Raw genomic sequence first — 15833 nt, forward strand, 5'->3', positions numbered from 1 at the left:
AGAGTCCTTGCTTTCACATTCGCTTGTTCTAGAGATGCTTTCTGAGCCGGAGCCTCAGCTGGCAGAAATCTGTGTAGCTCCACTGACTTTGATGGAGCTGGGCCAGTTCACAACAGCAGAGGATCTGTCCCACTGCCCATGTTCTTATGTAAACATGAGATTACAAATGAGTTACACACTTTTATATGGGTTATGAACTTGACTGAGCGTTCTCTCTCCCCTTTATGCCAGCACATAGCCCAGGAGTCAGACAGGAGCAGTAGCTACAAAGGGGCTCCAGGTGACCTCTTCTTCCAGAATGACACAATAAAGGCACAGCAGGATGAAAAGAGATCCTCAGAAAGGTGGGGAAGGCCTTTGGATCAGAGCTCCCTGCAACATCCCGCGCTGCTGTTAGTGAAACAGGTACTGATCTGCACAGCAGAGGCTGTGGCTTCAAAGCAGAGGGAGGCAGAGATGAATTATGCAGGAAGTAATCTCTTCCTTTCTCCCATACAAATGTCTGTCCTGCATATTAGGGAGGGGAATTACAGAGCATGCTCAGAAATCCGAGGGGGGAACCACCGGTCCTAACAGCAGCAATCTGCCGCTGCTCCTCCTGCAACCGCGAGGGCAATTGCAATGATTTTACTAAGGAAAAAGGGATTGGGGTAGGAGAAGAAAATCAGCTCCCCAATTCTCACTTAGGCAAAGCTCCCACTGATTTCAAAGGGTGCAAGCAATGCTCTTATTTCTAAATCACAGGACGGCGAGATGGGGGTTGGGGCTCTATTCCCAGTTCTCCCACAGTCCTCCCTCCCCAGGCAATTTTGGGTGCCCACCTTGAGCCCCCTCAATGTATTTCAAGTCTGCCAGGAATTTGTATAGGGCCAGATTTTCCAAAGGCTCACAGTTAGAGCCAGACTGTCAAAAGTGCCAACAGGTACCTGGTGTGTGGAGCTTTTCAAATCTGGCTTACAGGTGCTGTATGCCTTCTGGGCCCTGGCCTGGTAATGGTGCTCTACTGTGTACACCTGTGTGAGACAGCACACGGGAGTTAACTCTGTGTTTGCTCAAGGGCTTCAGGATCCCCCTGGACATGTGTGTTGTTGTTCTCACTAATGAATAATACAAACACAGACGCCACCCTGCCCAGCGACAGCTGGCACACATGCTGCAACAGACAGGTGTTAATTACTTTCCACAGACATCTGGCAGCACCATTATCAGGCAAACATAGGGCTGACAATTTTCCCCTGACGGAGGCAGACACTCTAGACCGTGGAGCTGCGTTTACAGAGTTTACCGTTATACCCTGTTTTCCCATAGCCTCCCCGATAGTCACCCTTAATATTTCCCTGAACATTCTGCTCTAAAAGTTTGTCTACATGGGGACAATCAGGAAAGCTAATCCAAATTAACTAAACCTGTGATTTTAAAATGGGTTAGTAAAGCCAAATCAAACCCTTGTATGGATACCCTCATTGAGAACGAAAGTGGCCTTAAATCAGTTTAGTTTCCTGAGTGTTTTGTTCCCATGTAGACAAGCCCTAAGTGCGGTTGGAAGACTGGGTTTAGTAGAAGACAGGAGGCCAGGTCTCCGCTAGAAAGGTTTGTTGACATAGATGTGTCAGACGGGGTGTGAGAAAACCACATTCCCTACCCGACAAGGCTATGCAGGCAAACCCCCCAGAGTAAATGCAGCTATAGTGACAAAAGAGTGTGTCAGTCAGCATAGCGTATGCCATTCTGGGAAGTAGTGTCACTCTGTGGGCAGAAAAATGCCTTCCAATGGTATATGTGGTGTCTGCACTGGGGGCTCTGCTGGTATAGCTATGTTGGCAAAGCAGCTGCAAGGTAGACAAGGCCAGAGGAAGGGAGAGCAAAGTGGAATTCTTGTCATTGTTTAGGTAGCAACAGTGCCTGCAGTGCGCTGGATACTTTCCAAACACGGTCCCTTCCCTTGAGAGCAAACAATCCAAGACAGGGGTTCTGAACTCAGCTTAGCTCACTCCTAAGAGAAATCAATGAAGGCTGGGATTTTCTAAAAAGCCTAAGGGAGTTAGGCACTCAATTGATTCCATTCTATATATGTTCTTATACATGTGTTTGAGCACCCAACTCCCACAGGCTCTTTGAAAATCCCAGCCCAAGGATATAAGAGGAGGACTTAGCTAGTTTCTTGTAGGTGACACGGAAGAAGTGGGAAGCCCATACACTAGCCCTCACTCTGTCTTCTGCATCATCCCTGGTGGCTCATTACAGATCACATCATCACCCAGTGAAGCCAGTTCAGCTCCAGAGGGGACTTAGGAGAAAAAAAAACCCCACATGCCAACCATCAAGCTGTCTGGAGTGGCTCACAAACGTGGGTTCCAACCTCAAGGCAGAGTGTGACAAACCAGGGCACAAACCCCAAACTGGTTGTGCGTTCTATCATTAGATTTCAACCATCAAGTATCAGGTGTGAGCTCCTCAAGCATTATAACAGCCTTTACATGGAGTCACTGACAGTCACCTTAGGTATGCCAGTCTATCTGGTCTCTCAGGCAAGCTGGCTTTGTGATAGATGGTCCCTCACACCAAAAAAATCACAATAATATTAAAGTTACTACCAGTCCCAAAGGAGCAGTCACATAGCCCAGGTCAGTTGTACCTCAGATCTCTCACCAAAGACAATGCTTGTAACCAATCCTATATTAAACTCTCTAAGGATTTGTTAAGAAAAAGAAATAGATTTATTTACATGGTTAAAGCAGGTAAACGTATGCACACAAATTAGTCTTAGGTTCCAAAAAGTAATAGAAGCTGCTGTAATGGGTAAGCTCTATATGTCCTGTAGGGCTAACTCAAACTAAGAAGCTTGTGATCCCTTGCTTATGCTTAGAAATATTGCCCTCTCCAAATTCCACGCAGCACAGCAGTCCAGTGCCTTCTGGGATTTTTATTCCCCTCCCCCAGAGTTGAAGCTGTGATGGGACAAGCATTTGTGCATGTGCCTTCTTCATGGGTGTGAGGAAAACAATCAAGGAAGTATGTTGTCCACTGATGTTCCACAATGGTTTGCCTGGTGTCTATAGGCCTTCTTTTGTTGGGCAGGAGATGACACCTCTTCTGGTAAACTAGTATTTCACATTTGGTAATGCTTCTCCCCGGACTGTGTGAGTTTCCAGTTTTATAGCAAACACGTTTATAGTTACAAAGCAAATACTTAAATCTTGCTTTATAACATGGGATGCAGATATATAAGTGAGATTAATGCAGGCAGCAACTCACAAGCATTTCATAAAGTCCAAACACGAAACACACTCTTATAAACTTAACAGCTGTTTTAACAACGCTAACACACAGGTGAGCTAGATGTTTCCAGCTATGCATTAGTCAGTGTTCAGTGAGGCACAAGAGTCTTGGCATGAGCTGGCACCTGGTCTGCCAGCGTCACAGTGAACCATCAATTGGTGTCTTGGCAGCAGGGCGAAATTCCAACTGAGGACTATTCATTGCACTTTATAAGCTGGATCCAAAGGCAGTTCTCATTTTTATAACCTGATTTTACAGCTGCGTTGCAGGCCTGCGAACGTCCCATTGTCACCCATTCAAGTTTTTACGGGACTGCCAGCAGCCAATCAGATAATACCACGGTGCATATTAATGGGACTCTGCAGAAACTGCTCCATATCCACCCCAGCCTTGTATTTCCTCACCTGTTGTTCCCTTTTATCACTGCTGGCTTGTAGAAAGAGAGGGGAGAGGGCTGCTAAGCTGACTTCACACTGTAGCATGGACATCATTAGCCTCATCAGGGTAGATGAGAAAGAATGAGAGGAAGGCTTTCTAGCCAATTCATTCATGCTCTCTGAGTTCCATGGAGTGGCTACAGCTGTGAAGGCTAGATAGTCATATACAAGAAACTAGCCAGCTAGGGCCTCTTCTTACCCATGCCTCCAAAATGTTTAAATTCATTGGGTTTTAACCCCTTCATTGCTTTTAGGGGCACAAGGTCCTGAAATCAATTCTAGGGTTACATAGTCATGAAAGACTTGTAGCAGGCCCGCTGCCCTACATGTTAGACAGGAGAGCGGGACAACATTTTTCAACCCAAAAATGGGATTTTGGCTTGGTGGACAAAATGCTCTTTGGGACCAATAAAACTGATTTTTGATGGGAGATTTTTTCCCCGTTTCATTTGTTTTGAATTGAATTTTGTTGGGTGCTGTTTTCTAAAACTGAAAAATATCTGATTTTTTTCCATCCTTTTTCTTCTTTCCCATTTATTTATTGGCCAGTGACTGCAATAAACTGAATTATATTTAGGTTTCCCTTCCCACACACATTTTTCCTCTCTTTTCTTTCTTCTTTTTCCCTCACTAACTTTTCAAATCTCCTCCAACTTTGAAAGAGTCACAGAATGGGAAAATGAAAAACAAAACTAACTCAGTTTTTTTTAGTTAGTTAGACGAATCAATTCTATACTGTTCTTATATCACGCTCATCACACAGTATCCGAGTGCTTTCCAACAGTCCATTAAGCAACAAGACTAACATCTGTTATGTGCTTATTTGCCCACCCTCTCCCCTGGGGGAGAAGTGCATCCAGTGGTGTCTCTTGTTTCGGTGCAGTTAATTTTTTTAATTTGTTTTAAACATGCACTAAGACCACACACCCCCACCCCTTTCCCAGAAGATCCAGAGTGAGAACAAAGAGCTAGAACAATGCAACCCAGAATGAAACAATGGTGCAGGAAAAAGAATAGCCTCGTAACAATACCGGCAAACAACTATAGGGGGTGACAAATCCCCATGGTCTGAGACTGTTGGGTACCTCCCAGCTAGTCACACATTCATAGAAAACCTTGGGTGCCTGTAATACCTGCTGCCATTTTAATAGGGTGCTGGATTTTTTTTTGGGGGGGGGGAGAGTGGGAGGGGTTGTTTTTAATATACATGCTGCTAAGTATTTAGAGAAGATAAGGTCAAAGAAAGGTTAATGTAATCAACCGCACGTTTCATGTGCTTAAAGTTCGGCACCCGCTGAAGTACCTTGCTGAGTTGGTGCCTTAAGGATCAAGGAGTGAAAATAACTAAACTCAGGACACTGGCAATTAAAGAATACAAAGCCCTCTCCCCTACATCACGAGCCTGAACTACTGCGTAAAAACCCCCAAGCACGGCTTAAAAATATACACAGCCGCTGGCAGTCACAGAAGGCTGGGATGGCGAGGACTTAATTGCATTTCTTAATCAACTAATACCGAAGGCTCTCAGCTAAACGCTGAAGACGACCCAATTTATATTAAACTGCAGGCTGCCAAGGAGAGCATCAACTGGCAGTGAGGGACAAAAGAAAACAATCACATTTCAAGTGCCTGACTTCTTGACAAAAGGCAGATCCATGCTGTAGCCAAGAAATGAAAAGGAATCAAGTATATAGAGGAGGAGATCTCTTTCTTCTCTGATTTGGGATCAGTAGCCAGGCAGAAAGGAGGAGGGCTTAGAAAACGCTCCAGGACCTGAACATTGGAGACAGGGTTATTACACTTTGGTACTTACTGTATTAAATGAAGAATGAAATACAGGGATAAAAGCGACTGGCTTTGAGATAAGGAGTCAGACGCTTTCTCGATCCTTCACCATTGAAATAAATGGGACTTTTGCCACTGAATTATATGGGAGCTGGATCAGACCCCTTAAGGAGCGAAAAAGGTTGAGGCTCTTCACAGAAGGCCGAGTCCGGGATGGGGCAGGTGGCTGTCAATCACCTGCCTTCCATAGGTCCTTGAACTGGGGGTGCTGCCGCAACCACTGGCTTTAAGTGGTTTTCATCATATCCGGGGTTTACAGTTTGGTTCAATGGCGCTCAGTACCCCCACTGCACAAATTGTTCCACTCCTGCTTTCTTCAGATTCTGCACTGCTTCAGGGGCCAAAACAGCCCTGCATAAATTAGAGCAGCCCCATGTGCTCTTTTACAGCAGCCTTCCTGGGCCTGCCCTGCGGTTTGAAGTAGTACAAAAGTCTCCATAGTCATGTGTGCTACAGACACTCCCCTGTCCCACTCCCACCCCCAGCACATCCTCTGAACTGCAGCTAGCCAGGGCCCCTTTGCAACACGCTGTCGGCCCCTGTGCACGGCTGGAAAGGCAGACAGCAGGCAGGGAACAAAATCTGTCCCTGAATTATTTGCATCAGCTTTAATTTTAGTTCCACTCACATGGTTTGGGGCAGCTGGGTAGAATTGGTTTGATCTATCTTCAGGTTTTATAATAGCCACCCGGGTATCTCAGTTAAAATTAACAGAAATAACAGAGGCCCGACTGAGTGGAATTCATGGAGTCTCTGGCACTTTTCCCTTTTGGAGGTCCAAACGCTTGTCGGGGTAGGTTTTAAGATTTTTATTAATTTCCTCTTCTTGGCTGGGACAGAAGGAGGTGTCAGTGTTGTGTTATTGTTAGGGTGGAAAGGTGTGTGCAGATGTGTTTTTATTGGTAACCATCAGAGAAGTTTAAACTCTGTACACTCTCAAAACAAAACACTCCCCCTAAGCTAAATAGACCGGGTCAAAGATTTATTAAAAATTTCACCAAATTTTGACACAAAAGGAAATATTTTGATGAAATTTATGCTACATCCTCCCCCCTGCCCCCACCCTTTTTTAGCCAGCTCTGCTGCTAACTATAAATTCAGGGCCTACACAGCTGCCATTTAGCATGGGGGGGATAGATTTACCTCTGCCTGACCCTCCTCTTCCCGGTGCCCCCCCCATTAGCAGCCTGAACCCCCCAAGCTGATAAGCCCCAACACCCACCCCCTCCAAATCTGAGTGAGTGGTGTTGTGACCAGGCGCATAAGGTTGCAGCGTTTGGCCCAGCAAAATGGTCTGGCCATGACCTAGGTGGTCCCCCAGCTCTGGGGGCTATGGCTCTGAGTGACAAACCACATTATGGCTCGATATTACAGGGACACAGAATCATTGTGAATTGTACTATCATCGTTGCAACAATATATACAGATGTAGGCTCCTAACATGCCCTTAACGTTACATGCCTGAGAAGCCCCAGTTGAGTTCAGTGGGGCTACTCCCATGTGTAAAATTAAGTATGTCTAAGGCTAGGTCTACACGACAGCTTATGGTGGCACCCAGGGGTGTGAATAAGCCACCCCTGAGTGACATATGCTACATCGGCATAAGCACCAGTGGGGACCGTGCCATGAGGCTTGGGGAGCTTCTCCTGCTGACATGGCAACCACCTCTCATGGAGGGGGGTTTATTATGTCGCCAGGAGAGCTCTCTCCCATCAGCATAGGACAGGGGTGGGCAAACTTTGTGGCCTGAGGGCCACATGGGGGAATAGAAATTGCATGACAGGCCATGAATGCTCACAAAATTGGGGTTGGGGTGTGGGAGGGAGTACAGGCTCTGGTGGGGGGGATGCCGGCTCTGGGGTGGGGCTGGGGATGAGAGGTTTGGGGTGTAAGAGGGGGTCTGGGCTGGGACCGAGGGGTTCAGAGGGCAGGAGGAGGATCAGGGGCTGGAGCAGGAAGGAGTGCAGGTTCCAGCTGGGGGTGTGGGCTCTGGGGTTGGGCTGGGGATAAGAGGTTTGGGGTGCAGGAGGGTGCTCTGGGCTGGGATTGAGGGGTTTGGAGAGCAGGAGGACAAATCACAGCTGAAGCATAGGGAGAGGCTCAGGGGTGCAGGCTCCGAGCGGCGCTTACCTCAAGCGGCTCCCAGAAGCAGTAGCATGTCCCTTCTCCGGCTCCTACATGTGGAGCGGCTCCCGACTCTCTGAGCGGGGCCATGCGGCTGCTTCTAGGAGCTGCATGGTGCGGCCCCCAACCCGGCACCCTGCCTGGAGCGCCACCGAGCCCCAGACTCCATGCCCCAGCGGGAGCTCACTGGCTGGCTTGATTTGGCCCACGGGTCGTAGTTTGCCCACGGCCGGTAAAGGGCATCTTCACCAGACATGCTGCAGCACTGTATGCTTAGACAAGCCCTAGGTGTTTGCAGGATCAAATCCATAGTAAACACTGCAACTTTCTTCTTCTCCCAAGCAAGGATGGAGACAATGAAAACGCCATCACAGCATCTTCAATAAGGAATTAGTCTTAAGTCAATACTGGTGAGATTTTTGGTTGTTTGGTTTATGCAATTACCGGGAGATGGGTTCAATATCTTTTAGAAAAGCATTTGCAGGCAGGACTTATTCTATACTAGATCAATTCTATATGTGACTGTGTTCCAATTTTTAAAAGTTTCATATTGCTGATGTTATCTTGATGACATTACTGCTAGAATACAATAAAAATAAAGTTTAAAAAGGCACAAAGTCCCATTCTCCTCTCATTTATACTAGGATAATTCTACTGACTTTAACAAGGTTATTACTGATTTACACCAGCATACGGGAGCAGAGGATCAGGCCCATCCACTTTGTATCTAATCTAATGCACAGTACGTTTGGATTGGCAAAATTCAGATCTGAGAAAAACAGGTGAAAGGAAGAACTAAAAAAAAAAATAAAAAATGAATCTAACTAAAATTCTGCACACTTGATTGCCTCTAGTAATGACCCTATTGTAAGCATTAGTGTTTTGGACATTATTAGGGCTTGTAAAAGAAAAAAAAAAGAAAAGAAAAAAGCAGTGGAATGATTTTTTGTGAAAATGCCGGCTTTCCTCTCAAACTTTTGATTTCTCATTGGAAACCCAATCCTCCTCCGCCACCCAACAGCTGAATTTGCAGCTCAAAGCAGAAGCAAGAAGTAATAAAAAGCCCGAACAAGAAGGAACTGTATCTTTCATGCTGTTAGGACTTTGAGGGGGCAAGGATGACTAAGCATAACAAAAGATCCCCTGTGCAGAGCTTGCTCATTATAGAAACTTCTATTACCTTTTGAAACTTATGACTAACTCATTTGTGTGTGTGTGTGTTTACCTGCTTTAACCTTGTAAATAACTTTGATTTCCTTTTCCTAGTTCATAACTCTTTAGATAGAGAGCCACTCCTATAATAAACTACAAGAACTGTGGTTGGTGTGAGATCTAAGGGGCAATTGACGTGGGGTAAGTGACTGGTCCTTTTGGACTGGGAGTAACTTGAATAATGTTCTGATTTGTGTTAGGGGTCTATCACAAAGGCAAGCTTCCCAAGGTGACAAGAGAGATTGGAGTACCCAAGGAGACTGTCTGACTCCATCTTATAGCGCCTAAGAAGAAGTTGACACTGGATACTTGGTTGGTGAAATCTAAGCACAGAACTCTCAACCAATTTGGGGTTTGTGCCCTGTTTCACAGTCTGCCCTGAGGTTGGTACTCATGCTCTTGCGTCACTGCAAGACAGCTTGACCATTGGGGTAGAGCTTTGTTTAAACGGCTAGGCCCACGATTTCTTGCCATGGGAGATGCTGAAAGCATGCGGTCAGGGTGACTTCTGCTAAGGCAAGACCTTGCTGGGAACGTTTAGCCATCCACTCAAGAGGATGCGTATGATCTAGAGTTAGAAATCATGAATCCAGATCCCTGTAGCATGCAGCAAAAGGGACAAAACAATGATCTAGTGTAGCCAAAGCAGCCCTTGTCAGAAGGACCTGGGGCCAGATCTTCAGACAAGTTCCACACCCAACGTGCACCTGATGGGTTGAGCTCTTTAGAAGATCTGGCCTATGGGGCATATCAAGGCTTACAGCTTCTTCTTCTTCTTCTTCTTCTTCCCCCCCCTTTTCCCCAGCTAACTGAGGTCAGGTCTCCAGATCATTCTTTTCCAGGTTTCCCAGTCCAGCACTTGTTGCATATCCACTCCATCCTCCCATCTATCCACCACTTTCTTGTTCTTAGTCCACAAACTCTAGTCTCAATTGCTTCCTTAACAGGATGTCCTTCTTCCATGCTTCATACGCGCCCATGCCACCTCAACTTCCTCTCTTGCAGCTTCTCTCTCCTGCAGACCTTGATCTCACTCCTGGTGACATTATACCATGTATAGTCCAGCAAAGTCACCCCTCTCATTGCCCTCCAACATCTCATTTCAATGACTTCAGGTCTTCTCAAGTGCCTCTCTTTGGTCACTCAAGTCTCTGATCTGTATAGAAGCGCTGGTCTTGCCATGGTTTTGTCCAGTGCCCCTTAAGTCTGGGCATCTGCTTATAATGAATCACTCCACTTACCTTGACCCAGACTTCCCCTACACTCAGCAGCCTTGCTTGCAGTTCTCTGATAAAGGTCTCCATTTGCTGCTAACCAGCCCAAAGGTACTGAAATGCAGAGATCTGATTTAGGCGCCAGCCCTTAGCGCTGATATTCATCTGTCTTGGTTTTGCACAAGTCACTCATATGACTTCAGTCTTTTCTTTACTCCCTTTGAGGCCTTCGTTTTTAGTTCCCTGTTCCAGATATCAATTGCCTGGACTAATTCTCCCTCGCTATCAGTGGTCAGCTCAATATTGTCTGCACAGATCAACTTCATACCATTTTCTATTTGTATTTGCTTACTTATGAAGTCCATCACAATTCTGAATAGTAATGGACTAAGTGCTGATCCCTGGTGGAGATCAACCTTCACCACAAAACCCTCTGTTACACCGAAGGGCATCTGCACCTTTGCCATGGAACCGCCCTACAAATCAATCACCATCTGGAGCAGGTCCTCCAGTGCCCCACAGAATCATAGCAGAGGCGCTAGCAGTCACTTATGTACTTTGTCTAAGGCTTTCTCCGCGTTCAGGAAAAAGCAACTGTGCTCAGTTTCCCCTCCAGTTTGCCACCAACTATCTAGCAATGAACGTACCATCTATTGTCCCTTTTCCTTTCCTAAAACCAAACTACTCCTTCCTAAAATGGGCTCTGCTGTTTGGCAAACGCAACTATGATTCTGTTTCATGCAGTAGGACAGAAACAATTTCTTGGTACTTTGAATGGTTGTATATACCACCTTTTTGTTTGTCTGTTGGTACCAGTATGGACTTTCTCCATTCGCTTGGGATTTTCTTCTCTTTTCAGACTATGCACAGGACTCACATGAGCCAGCATATACCAAACTCTTTCAAGGCTTTGATAGTTTCTGCTGTGACTTTGTCTGGACTTGCTGCTTTTCTGAGTGCCATCTTCAGCAATGCAGCCTTGACCTCTGCCGCCTACCGCTCATGAAAAGCCAGGATTGCTGGTTCACACAATGGCAGTGTAGCCTATGAAGGGTTCTCATCATTAAGCAGACCCTCATAATATTCTTGCTGTCAGGTATGTACTAGCAGCCTGCCCCCTGCATCCTCCATAAATGATGTGTCCACTTGGTCTTTCTTCCTTTTGTTTTTTGTCCGGAACCATCACTTATCTTTTCTTTTTGGGAAGTTGAGGGCAGATGTTCAACGTATCATACAGCTTCTCTAAAGTTTGGTTTCTTGCCTGTCTGACTGCAACATAATTCGCACAAATGTGGGCACACACACCCACAAAACCATCCTTCTCCATACTTTTGACCCTCTCTCTCTCACACACACACACACACACACACACACACATTCCTACCTCTCCCCAGATTGGTTACACTGCTCCCACATCCCCTCCTCCCAATAGCAGCCGTTTCCATGTCAAGCCTTCCTTATAATGAACGCTTTCATCTACAGATAACTGAGCTTGTTAAACAGTGCTACAGACACCTTGCTGCCGGGCACACAGAACAGCAGTGACAGGGAAGAACGCTGGCTGGGAACATTTCTACCCTGACAGGTGTGCGATGCCTGCTTGGACCTTGAGTTTAACCTTGCAAGAACAGAAAACAACAGGAGCATCACTGCTATATTTAGCTACATCCCCTCCCTCTCCAGTTAACCTTCTGTTTTGCGTCGCATCTGTCGCCAGCTCTAGGGCTGAATTCCGATCTCTGAACTGTTCTTCTCTTTCAAATGCCACTCATTCAAGACGTCCGAGTATTTATTCCCAGACATCCAGGCTAATTAGAAATGGAAGCGGGGGAGGCGGGGGAAGATTGCCCACCCTTTCCAAGGATTTTAAAGCTGGCTAGACATCAGACACCACCCTGGGCTTCTGTCACTCCTGCCTGGCAGCACTGAGCTATCCAGGGACATGGTGCATTTCCCTGACATTTGTAAGCAGGATAACCGCAGTCATAATGGCAGTATGAAAAACAGAGGCACGGCCTGGGTTAGGCCCTGATCCTGAGGATCCAGTGGCTCCTGTTGAAATAGCTGGGAGTTACGGATGCTTAGTACCTTTTGGGATCCGGTCCTGTGAACCGGGGCATGTTTTGAGGGCTCTGTGGTGCATGCTAAACCAGGGCAAAACGACTTGGATAATTCACCCCTTAAGAGGGGAGGGATAGCTCACCCCTTAAGTGCACCCTTGGACAAATATCTCCAGAACAGCCTCCCCAAATTCTCTTGTAAGGTCGCACTCCTCTTCGCTCCCAGCCGTGGCTATTGATCCTTATAGCGCCGTCAGTCATTACCCGGCAGAGCCAGGCACCGCTCGGTAATCAGCCTGCCGGGCAGCACTGAATAAAATAAAGTGTGCAGCGGCCCATGGCTTTCTTCCGCTCCACATACTGATGAGGCTTCAGGAGCGGATTTTTCTGCTTCGCTCACAGGACAGAGTAACAGATGTACCATGCTCTGCATATTGCTGCTAAAGAGCATTAAGGGTTGGCTTGCGAGGCAGGCGCTGAAAATCGGGAGAGCTTTGAGGGAAAAGGAGCCCAGCTAACAGGAGCGCACCCCCTTCCTTTGGCACTTTTAGCCTGTAGCCTCGCACAGCAGCGGGCCAGGCTCAGAGACAGCAGGCACGGAGGGCTCTGGCCTTCTGAGCATTTTGCGTTCATACAAAAGGAAGAAGAAGAAGAAGAAATGAAAGGCAAGAGGAGAGTGACATGCATGAGAAACACTTCCAGGCTCCAGCTTCAAAGAGCCCCTGCCAGCCCCCTGGATCCACAGGAAGGTGACACAAAGCGGGGAGGAGGGACCCGACCGAACCAATCTCCCTCCACGATGGCTGGTTTTCTCTTCTCCTTATGTGAAAATAATGGCCCTCTTCTCCCTTGGGGCAGGCTAGAATATTTAGTCAGTGAAGCAAAACATCTTGTCCCTTCACAGATTTTTCTACCTGACCGTCAGGAGAGGTGTGAGCTCACAGGTGCCTCTTCTCACATCAGGCCATGCTAACAGCCTCTTGGGTGAGCAGTCAAGGAGCCAGGAACTGTTAAAGCCATTGAGGAGAAGCCTCAGCCTGAGTGGTTAGAGGCACGTTAAGGCCCAACCAGCACTGAGTCTCAGAGCCTGGGTCAATTGCCTCAGGCTTGTGGGACTGAAAATAGCCCTGTAGATGTTCCCCTTTGGGCTGGGGCCTGGTCGCAGAGACCCTCCCCCAGCCATTGGGTTCTCACTCCAGCTGCAGCCCGGGGTCTGGAACATCTGCACTGCTCTTTTTAGCCCTACAGTCCCAGTCAGTTGACCCAGGCTATGAGACAAAGCTCCGTGGGTTTTATTTGCGATGTAGACATAGCCTTAGAGTTGCTCCACAAATGATGCTTCCACGGGTGAATGGGTCCCCCAGGCACTGACATCGATAGGTACAGTAGATGGATAGGCAGTTCTGTCTAATAGAAAGATACTCATCTGTATGTCTGTCCAGCCACATACATGTCCCTCAACATCATTGTAGTGTCTGAGCACCACAGTCCCAGCAAACTGAAGATAGCAGTGCTTCACCAGCTTTCTTCCATGGGTAATGCCAATGCCCCTGGGTGGGTCAGTGTTAATGGGGATCAAAGCTGGGACCTCTGGATCTTAATGCACTTAAGATCTTCTTAGCCCAGACTCTAGCAGGTTCATCCATCCGCAGTTGGCCTAACACTCTAGAGCAGTGGGCACCAAACTTTTTTGATCGCGCACCCCTATCAATGAAATTTTTTTGAGCACACCCCCCCTGCCGCGCCGCAGGGCCGGCTTTACCATTTTTGCCGCCCCAAGCAAAAAAAGCCGCTCGGACTCCCGCCCGAACTGCTGAAGCGGTGCTGCTCCGGCGGCGCTCCTCCTGCCACGCACCCCGAAGGATCCTCTTGCGCACACCCCACTTTGGAGACCACTGCTCTAGAGGGGGACACGGCTTACACGTCTCCAGAGAATCAGAAGGATGGAGAGGAAACATCTGAGCCCCCCTGGGACCAGGCAGTTCTGCACAAATGCATCCAACATTGGCTTCCTTTAAAACATTTCTCGTTTCAAAAGGGAGCGCTGTCCAGTGACAAGGGCAGAAGATTGGGACCCAGGATGCCTGTCTCTGTTCCCAGCTTTGCTAGGGGCCTGATCCAAGTGCCATTAAAGTCAACAGTAGTTGGACCAGTTGCTGCGAGTCCTTGAGCAAGCCACTCCATCTCGCTGTGCCTCTGTTTCCCCATCGGCAAAGTGGATAGAATACCTACTTCAGAGGGGGAGCCGTGAGGTTTCTGGCTCGTAAAGTGCTTTGAGACCTTTATCTGTAAGGAGCTATGGAAGCACAAAGCATTATTTCAAATCTCAGCCACTAAATACATTATTTTTTCTGGTGTCAAAAAAATAAAATAAAGAAAATTAAGGCAAAGCCAAGCTGGGTCGATACACTTTTCCCCCACCAAGCCCTAACTCCTAAGCTTTCCATTTTGAGGAATGTCTGGGAGATGGACAAGAGAGGAAGAGAAGTGGAGGAGCAAAAAGGGTGAGAGAAGAAGAAGTAGGATTAAGTGAGAGAAAGAGGAAAAATACGAAGGTATGAGAGAGGAAAGGAAAGGACGTTTGGAATAAGTCAATTTCCCCTCCTCCCCTACTCTCTCAACTCACATGCATGCATACAAGGTGGTGTCCAAAATTCACCCCTTCTTGCGAATTATGATTAAGTATAAGTTACAAGTCTTTGCTTGGCTTATTCCTAGACCACCTATGTTTGTCCCCAATTCCCTCTAAGATCCATGACCCTGGATAGGAGCTAATGAGCCTCCCCATATCTGGCTGTCATGTGAGTTAGCCAAATAACCCTGCCTCTCTCCACGGCATCCTAAACCCAGATCCCTTGACAGAGAAGAAAAGCAGATGAAAGGCACTATATTTGGAGAGAAAAATCCTGATGTTCTAACTCAGGCTTTTTCCAGCCTTTATGCAGGCAAGACTCCCACTGAAGCCCCCCTACCCCCCAAGGTTTCAGCATTTGGCCCAAAATTAAATGGTGAAAGAAAACAAAAATGATCTGAGATGGAGGGAAAGCAGCAATAAGTCCTTTTGCTATACAACCATCAGAAGAACCATGCCCCAAACCACCAGAAGAGGGGCCAGTGTGGATTTTTTCATATCAATCAGATTTGTTATTGACATCAAAGTTAATGGTCAGCCTGGGAAACATCACAGAAACAGTGTCTGGTCTGATCAGCAGCTTCCCAGCTGCAAGTGCCACTGACAGTCCTATTTGCATCTGAAAGAGCCTTGTTTCCATCTCAGTTCAGGAAAGGTGTTGGCTCTTTGATGTTCAAAACCACCTTTGATTCTAAAAGCCTATAAGAAGGGCCTCATTTTCTATTCAGTTCTATTGAACCCGGTTATATTTTGTCAGGGCCTTGCTGGCTTCATTCCCATTCAGTTCTACGTGATTCTGCCATTACAGGGACCGAGAAGCTGAAGCTAAAATCTAGACACAAAATCACAGAGGGGTGTTTTCTGGGCATCACATGGAGAGTCAAGAGAACAAAGTTGTGAATTTGGGGAACGGATCAGAGAGCTGGGGGTCCTCTTCTCCACTGCCCTGCCCACTTCTGTAGTTATTTGCACCACTGCAAAGTGAATGCAAAACACTTTGGAAGCATTCTGCACTATGCACGGTGCAGGG

At 47.1% G+C, this 15833-nt stretch overlaps 1 protein-coding gene across 4 annotated transcripts in view; it reads right to left on the minus strand.

Annotated features, from left to right (window-relative positions):
- The window catches only part of WHRN (whirlin), a 104257-nt gene that overhangs the window by 61102 nt on the left and 27322 nt on the right, over positions 1 to 15833 (minus strand). The window lies entirely within an intron of this gene.

Source organism: Trachemys scripta, chromosome 17 (genome assembly GCF_013100865.1).
Source record: "Trachemys scripta elegans isolate TJP31775 chromosome 17, CAS_Tse_1.0, whole genome shotgun sequence".
NCBI lineage: Eukaryota > Metazoa > Chordata > Testudines > Emydidae > Trachemys > Trachemys scripta.